Source organism: Pongo pygmaeus, chromosome 12 (assembly GCF_028885625.2).
Source record: "Pongo pygmaeus isolate AG05252 chromosome 12, NHGRI_mPonPyg2-v2.0_pri, whole genome shotgun sequence".
Lineage (NCBI taxonomy): Eukaryota > Metazoa > Chordata > Mammalia > Primates > Hominidae > Pongo > Pongo pygmaeus.
The window spans coordinates 46896798-46905866 of NC_072385.2; the positions used below are offsets into that span (position 1 = coordinate 46896798).

The 9069-nt window shown below is 40.2% G+C and overlaps 1 non-coding gene across 1 annotated transcript; it reads left to right on the forward strand.

The window, feature by feature from the left end:
- The first annotated feature begins 239 nt into the window (after positions 1-239).
- LOC129030962 (U8 small nucleolar RNA) lies at positions 240-373 on the forward strand. Its single transcript, XR_008500853.1, has one exon. It is a non-coding gene; the product is annotated as a U8 small nucleolar RNA (small nucleolar RNA).
- Positions 374-9069: the final 8696 nt, after the last annotated feature.

The window sequence follows — 9069 nt, forward strand, 5'->3', positions numbered from 1 at the left end:
GGGCCGTGATATTGTTGAGCTGTTAAACCCACAACCTTCAAATGGACTTTTTGTCATGTGAGAAAGATGAACTTACATTATTTGGTTGGATGTGCTGTTACTCACAGCTGAAGACAATCTAACAGGCATACTGGTCCTGATCATTAATACCACTGATAATGGAATCAGGATTAAAAATAATCTAAGACCGGAAGACTTGCTCCAAATAAAACAGACAAACTGGAACAGGAATAAATGCATCATCAGGTGGGATAATTCTTACCTGTTTCTCCTTTTGGAGGGCAGAAAGAATAGGCTGATTGGAGATGCATGAAACGTGGTTAATGTCTCTGCGTAATCAGGACTTGCAACATCCCGATTACTCCTTTCTGATTCTCTGTGAAGAAAAAAAAAAGGAATAAATGTAAAACTTTTGCATTAGGGAGGAAGATGAATTGCTCTATTCAGATAAAATATAAATGAATATATATTTTAAAATTCTGTATGTCAAAAATACCATGGATAAATTTAAAAGAAAAATTACGTACTGGGAAAATTACAACACAATAAAATATGAAAGTTTGTTATCCTTATACAAAGAACTCTTGCAAACCAATAAGAAAATGGCAAAGCAAAAACAAAAACAAAAAACACCCACACACTTCAATAGAAAAATGGTAAGGAATAAGGAAAGGCAACTCCCAAAAAAAGAAATTGAATTAATCAATTAGATGAAATTCAACTTCACTGAATACAGTAGAGAATGCAAATCAAATACAATAAAATACACAGGGACATATTCAGGTTTTGTGAAGCCTGAAACTTAAAAAAATGTGGGAGCTGGGTCTTCAAAACTGTGATTTCAAAACTAAGTGTGAATAAGAATTTTATTTCGAATAAGAAAATAAATCACAGCAAACTATAATGTTTCAAATGCTAAAAAAAGACAACAAGTGTCAAAAAACAGCAAAAATAACATTATTTTTATTGACTAAGACTTGTTTATAAATTTTTTCCTATATTTTCTGGATGCCTACACTTTCATCATTTCTTCATTTGACAACAACTTTGTATTGCTATTTTCTGTAGAGAGAATAAAAATATAATTTGTCCTAACATAGTTTATTGAACTATATTTCTTCTTATTTAGAGTTGAGATTCATAAAACGTATGACTCCACACATAGATTTGCTTGCTGTTGGTAACACTGCTATAGGTTTGTGCTTTATAAAGTCAGACATTCTAATATGTTCTCTTTCACATCACGCCACCAAAAAAGTTAAAAAATAGTGTAGTGCATTTGTAGTAGTCTATACTGCATTATGGAGTGTATTCCTGAAAGAGGAGAACCATTTTGAGTGGGTACAGATGAGAACTGAACCCTCCACTCATAATTTTCCACATCTGATGACTGGAAGAATAGATACAGACTAGATGCTGGCTCTGTACATTTCAAACTGTGTTTCTCTTCTACTCTTCAAGCAGTTCCAGGACCAAAGCTGCAGGCCACGATCATAGTATGATACAATCTTTATCTCTGCCTATGGTGTTGTGGAGCTGAGTGAGTTGACACAGTGGGCAGTAGGAGTGTTTTGGGGACCATTCCTCTACTGGGGAGCAACCACAGCTAAAAGGGACATGGAAGTCACTGTAGCTCCATACATATGTCCCACCAAACTTTAAATGTATTTTCAATTTCATCTTAGCCAACTTCCAAAAATGCCTCCAGCCGCTTGGATAACACTCAGCACAAGGAGAAGTGTGATTGAGAATTAGAAAAAACAGCTGCCTTAACAGATTTTAATAAAAATCTTTAATTTTGCACATTTTATTAAAGACATCTAATCATGTTAATATGCTGCTAGGGTCATTCCCAGGGTCCTACTTAGATGTCCTAAAACGTAAGCTTTATCTTCATGGTAAATCAACTCTGGGTGTAGGTACACTTGATGTTGAATTTCCATATCAATGTCAATGTTTAAGGCAAGAATTTGATACAGTAAAAAATTATTTATATGGCCCATAATGGTCGAACACAATGAGCTTTTCCTTAGGCTGTGGATCAGATCACTTTCCATTTTCGTTCATTTCCAGTTGAAGCTGTGGAGGTGCTTAGGATCATGTTGTACAAACAATATGGATGTGTGAACTCTAGAATCACACACACAGAGTGTGGGGCTCTCAGAGGAACCGAGGTCTATGGAGGAAACAGCAGAGCCACCTCTCCAGTATCATCAGCTCAGGGCACCTTCTCATGAAGTCATGAAGTGAAACGACAGGCAGAACCCCTGTAATACAGGCCATTTTCCTCTTTCTCTTTCTTCCCTGATCCCTAAAGTTTAATTCAAGTAAGTTATTGATTGTATGATGAGACCTTACTATACCACATGTAACACTTACAATTTACAAAAATTAGAACAAACATTTCTGAAACATTTTGGGAATGTAATTTAGCATTATGCATCAAAAGCCACCCAAAAGTTCATACCCCTAAAGATTCAATTTCCAGGAATTTATCCTAACTAAATCATTATGAACATATTAAAATATATAGCTACAAGTGTGTTCATTTCTAAATTATTTTTAAATTATTTTTTAATTTTTAGAGAGGGAGTCTTGCTTTGTTGCATAGGCTGGACTGAAACTCCTGGGCTCAAGCAGTCCTCCTGCCTCAGTCTCCCAAGTAGCTGGGATTACAGGTGCAAGCTACCATGCCTGGCCCTAGGTTTTTAATCAGTAAAAATTGGGAATGATCTATTACTATATGGCCAATGATATGGAATTGTTTAAATTAATTATAGTATATTTACACAATGGAATACAACACATTGGTTCAAATGGCAATGTAAAGAAATGTGAAAGATCTACTTGAAGCAAAAATTAAATGCTATTAAGAACACAGAAGATAATTTGTATAAATGAAAACAAATACCTTGCTCTTGGCTAGGAAGACAAATACTATCATGATTAATTATTATCTAAAAATTTAACCTCATCTCAATTAAAAATAACAATCAGAATTATCAAAAAATGAGATAACATAACTCTAAAGTCTAATGAAAGTATAAATGGCAAGAATAACCAGAAAATTTGTAAAAGGAAGTGAAGGGACTATCCTTACTAAATAGTAAAATATGTTATAAAACACTGCAGTAATTAAAACCACATCCATTCATGAGTGGATGTGCAGAACTGAACAGAGTCTAGAAAAACTAGACTCTGATATAATAAGGAACAGAGTATATGACAGAGATGGCCTTTCAACTTGAAGGGGAAAATGGTGGCTTGTTCAATAAATTGTATCAAGACAAGTAACTAATTCATACACTAAAATGAATTCCAGGTGGACTGTAAAATAAAAAGTATAAAATTAAAATTTAAAATGTAAAGGCAGATGCACGAAATATTTTTAATTTTAAATTTTTAAAAATTAAGAAAAATTTTAAAAATAAGTAATTTTAGTATAGGAGAGGCAAATAGTATATATAAGCCAATACAAAGCTCACAAGCCATAAAATATACATAAAAATGATTACATAAAATTTTGAACATTTTGAAAAGAAAAAATGTCATAAATAATGTCTGAAGGGAAAACGATAACTTGGGAAAAAGATTTCAATGTGGATGACAGTCAAAAGGCTTATTTCTCAATATATAAACATTTTTAAATAATAAATAAGAAAAAGGCCAATAAAAACATGGTTATCCACAACTACAGAGCTTCTCATAAGACATCATAGAAAAATATGTTTTCTATTTTTTATTACTTAGCTTTACTGATGTATAATTTACATACAACAAAACCTGCCAATTCTAAATGTAAAGTTTGATGAATCTGTTTATGGTTGGTAATTACCATCACAATTAGGATATAGAATTTTTCCATCACCCAAAACGGTTTCCTCTTGCCCTTTTACAATTAGTCTCCTTACCCCACCCCTGACATCTGGGAACCACTATGCCCTTTTGGTTACTATGGTTTTGTCTTTTCTAGAATTTCATAAAAATGAAATTATATAGTATGAGTCTTTTGTATCTGGCTTCTTATACTTAGCATAATGCTTTTGAGATTCATCCATGTTGTTGCAAGCATATGTAGTTAATTTCTTTTTTAGTGCTGAGTAGTAAATATTCCATTGTATGGGTATACCACAATTTGTACTAGTTGATGAAAATCTGGGTTATTTCCAGTTTGGGGCCATTATGAATAAAGCTGCTATGGACAAGTCTGTGTGGACATGTTTTCATTTTTCTTGGGTGAATATCTAAAGAATCGAATTTCTAAGTCATATGTAAGTATATATGTAATTATAAAAGAAACTGGGCTGGGCATGGTGGCTCACACCTGTAATCTCAGCACTTTGGGAGGCTGAGGTGGGTGGATCACCTGAGGTTAGGAGTTCGAGACCAGCCTGGCCAACATGGTGAAGCCCCATCTCTACTAAAATATATTAATTAGCTGGGTGTGGTGGTACATGCCTGTAATCCCAGCTACTCAGGAGGCTGAGGCAGGAGGGTCGCTTGAACCTGGGAGGCAGAGGTTGTGGTGAGCCGAGATCGTGCCACTGCATTCCAGCCTGGGGAACAGAGCAAGACTCCATCTCAAAAAAAAAAAAAAAAAAAAAAAAAAAGAAACCGTCAGACCAGTTTCTAGGGTTTCTAAGGTTGGAGCATGGGAGAATCATTCACCAAAAAAAGTAGAGAGTTCTTCCCAGAAGAAAGGGGAAGGGTGTGAGGCAAAAGTAATTTCCACTTTTTTTGAAATATAGAAAACCATTTTTCAAAGTAGTATCATTTTACGTTCCCACCAGCAGCATATGAGAGTTCCAGTTGCTCCATATCCTTGCCAGAACATGAAATGATCAGTCTTTTTCATTGTAGCCATTCTTAAATGTGTGCAGTAATATCTTCTTGTGATTTCAATTTGTATTTCCCTAATTAATGATTAATGATGTTGAACATTTTTTTCATGTACTTTTTGTTTTTCCATTTGTATTTTTTCTTTGGTGAAATGTCTGTTCAAATATTATATAATTTAAGGTATTTATTTGCTTATTGCATTATTTCTGTCATTTCATGGTCTGTTTCTATTGGTTGATTTTTCAACCTGCTTACAAGTCATGTTCTTTGCATGCCTGATAATTTTTGTTTGCATGTTGGACATTTTATCTTATTGGGTATTGGGTTTTGTTGTTGTTTGTTTGTTTTGTAACTAATTTTGGACTTTTTTTTCTCTGAGCACAGTTAAGTTACTTGAGATCAGTTTGATCCTTTTGAAGATTGCTTTTAAGTTTTGTTAAGGCAGGACCAGATAAGTGTTTATTTTAGGGCTAATTTAGCCTCCCCCTGCAATAAGATGATACCCTTCTGTGGACTCTGGCCAATGCTTTGTGTATAAAAGGTCTCTGTTTTGGCTGGTATGAAGACAAATTACTTCCAGCCCTGTGTGAGCTCCAGGAATTGTTTGGCATACTGCTTTCTGGTAGTTCTTCCCATGGCCTCATAGAATTTCACCCATGCATGCTTAGGGACAGTATTCAGCTAATGACCTGAAGTGACTGCTCTGCAGATCTCTGCAGCTCTCTCTCTAATCATCTCCCTCCACTCTTATATTCTGCTTCACAAATTCTAGCCACTTTGGCTTCTCTGTCTCCTGTGTTCTGTGAAATTTCTGGCCTCTGTTTGGGTTCCCCATCCCTACAGTGATGCCTAGAAACTGCTTTGAGACAGTAAGCTCGGACGTAAGACTCACTTCATTTGTTTCTCTTCTCTTAGTTATCACAGTCCTGTGCTGTCTGTTGTTCAATGCTTAAAAACAACTGCTTCTTGCCGGGCGCAGTGGCTCACGCCTATAATCCCAGCACTTTGGGAGTCCGAGGAGGGTGGATCACGAGGTCAGGAGATCGAGACCATCCTGACTAACACGGTGAAACCCCGTCTCATCTCTACTAAAAATACAAAAAATTAGCTGGACATACTGGTGGCTACCTGTAGTCCTAGCTACTGGGGAGGCTGAGGCAGGAGAATGGCGTGAACCTAGGAGGCGGAGCCTGCAGTGAGCCGAGATCACACCACTGCACTCCAGCCTGGGCGACAGAGTGAGACTCCATCTCAAACAAACAAGTAAACAAAAACATTTGCTTCTTTTTTTGGATCCTGTTTTTCTAGTTGTTTGCAGTGGGAGGACAATTCCCACGGCAGCCAATGCTTCATAGATGAAAGTGGAATTCTCTTTTTTCTATTTTCAACTTTAAAAATCCCAAGGGAGATTGTTGGCCCAGTTTCTGTTTGGTGATCACCCATAAGCCAATCAAGGTAGTGAGGACATATAAGAAAATCACAGTTTCTAAGGTTGGAGTATGGGGAGACTCATTCCCCAGTGAAAAACAGAGAGCTCTTCCCAGAAGAAAGGGGAAGGGTACAGGGTAAAAAGAGATGAGAGACATCTATTATCAAAGCAGTTCTTATGAAAAAGAACTTGAAGTCAAGCAACTGATAGAGCTATAAGAGTTCCATTGTCTAGAAGGTGGAGTCCATTCCCTGGCCTCATGTTTTCCAGGGCCAAGGACAAACAAAAGGAGGTCCAGGATAGAGAGATACAATAAGTGTAACAGTTACACTGAAAGAGACAGAATGCAGTAAAAAAGCAACTTTCTTTCTTTCTTCTTTTCCCTCCTCTACTCATCCAAGTCTGCTCTGTGGACAAGTTCTTTCTCATCCCTTGTGAGAAATATGGGTTGGTCTCCCTAGTTTTCTGGTCCTCTTCAGCTAACAAAAAGACCTCAAGATATTTTAACCCCATGAATAGTTTCATTTTGGTAATTAAAATGCTCAGTCCTGTGCAACAGTCAAATCTGAGAATTCCACTTATAGGGAGTAGGGAACAAGCATGTGGTCACCTTCTCCTTTATTTTCCCACCAACAGGGTCTCTTTGAACCACAGTAGTCCATCCCTCCGCTGCTCCCCCTGCAAGATGGGTAACAGCCTTTCTGACCCAGGGAGTATAGGTGAGGGGTATGGATGGAGGGGAAGGGAGGTCTCAGAAAGGTCCTCTGTGCTGGGTGCTGTCCTGATCTAGCTTTGGTGTTCTCTTTGCCTAGTAAGTATGGAAAACTTTTCCCTGTGGAGAATTGTTTTACCCATATAACCTTACCTTGAGTGAGATATGGTGGGGCCAGACACAGATCAAGAGAGAGAAGCTAGAAAGAGTTTTAGAGCTTTTTATATCCACAGTTTCCTGGAGAGATCACAGCACACAATGCAGGGCCACTCAGGGCCAGGGTCTGTCACAGAGAGAGGGAGAGAGGGGAATTGTGGACAAACATCTTTATCATGGTTTCTGAGGGAAGGAAAGAGTGAAATAAGGCAAGCAGATATAGGATAGGCTAATTTGGATAATTTCAGCGGGTTCTGAAGTACAGGGGCTGTAACTAGTTGTTTGGTGCCTAACCCTGGGCAGGTGTATAGTGTCCCACGTGTGAGAGCCTGCTAATGGAAGTGGTTGGGGGTATGGGGTTAATAGACTGCTGGAGAAGGGGAACTGACCAGCCTCCAGCCTGAGCCTCAAAACTGGGTCAAGGCAGCATGAAAAATCTGCTACATTACAGCTATTTTATGGGTTCTTTGGAGACCTGAGATATGAGAGCATGTCTCATCTGCAGTCCCTTTGTTGTCCGTGAAGTCTTTCTTCTGCCTATATCAGGCACACGCACGCACAGATTCTGCTACATCTGAGGGTACTAAGCTGTCTCCTGCGCTTCTCACATCTGACACTGAATTATACATGACACCATCATCAGCAAAGGACAGGGCGCTGAGAGCACCACGCAGAACCTAAGCTATTGGAGGGTGGGAAAAGCAGCAGCAGAGCCGAGGAGTAGAGGACAAAGCGTTTCCAGTGTAACAGAATAATGTACTATCTGCGGCCGGGACTAGGGTGAGCAGAGTGAGGCGCTCAGTGAGGGTGAAACATTTAAGAGGTGCCATAAAATTCAGCAATTAAAATACATAATAGGTGGCTCACTCCTGTAATCCCAGCACTTTGGGAAGCCAAGGCGGGCGGATTACGAGGTCAGGAGTTTGAGACCAGCCTGGCCAACATAGTGAAACCCCGTCTCTACTAAAAATACAAAAATTAGCTGGGCGTGGTGGCACACTCCTGTAATCCCAGCTACTCATGAGGCTGAGGCAGAAGAATCGCTTGAACCCGGGAGGCGGAGCTTGCAGTGAGCGGAGATCGCGCCACTGCACCCCAGAGTGAGACTCCGTCTCATAAAAAAAAACCAAAAAAAAAAACCATAATATTTAATACGGTATTTTAAAAAATACGTAAAAACATTTATATAGGGTGCACAAGTTCCCTTTTGCCTAAGACTTCAACGTGGCTCAGCGCGGCACTGGTGCTATGCAGTCGCAGCTTCTAGTCTCCTCCTAGGGCCCGGAGCAGCCCCCAAGGAAAGGCCTTCCCTAGGAAGAAGTAGCCCTTCAGCCCAGCCTAGAAGAAGGAGCTGAATCAAACCAAGGCAGGACGATGAGGCGTGGCGTGTACGGACAGGGAAGAAGAAACAGCAAATATTTGAGTCCAAGATGCCTGGAGGGAAAAGAGCTAGAGGACTATTTGGGGGAATGGTCTTGGCAACACGGTTCTAGGCAGGTACCACGATCATATAGGGACTCTGTAGAATTTTAAGTAGGGAGGCAAGCGCCCAGGTTTGTTTCTTATGCAGAAAGTGCTGAGCAAGGGACAGGCTGAAGAGGTTAGGTCTGGATCCAGGTAAACCCTTTATGAGGCTAACGCACTAGCTGAATGAGGGATGACAGCATCCCACCTAGACAGGTGCAGACAGATTCCCGAGGTCCAGGTTCGGACTTTAGTTTCTCCGCTGGAACGCTGAGGGTGGGGCGGCACCCGGGTCCCTGCCCTGCAAACGGGGCCGCCGCAGGGTTCCTTTTGCGGGGCCGGTGCCCCGGGGAGCGCGCAGGACGCGCCCGCCTTCAGCCGGGGGCCGGGGCGAGCGGGGCGGGGCGGGCCTGCGGGTGCCCTGACCGGCTCACCGCCCAATCGCTGCGGGCCCGCCGAGCCCCGGGGG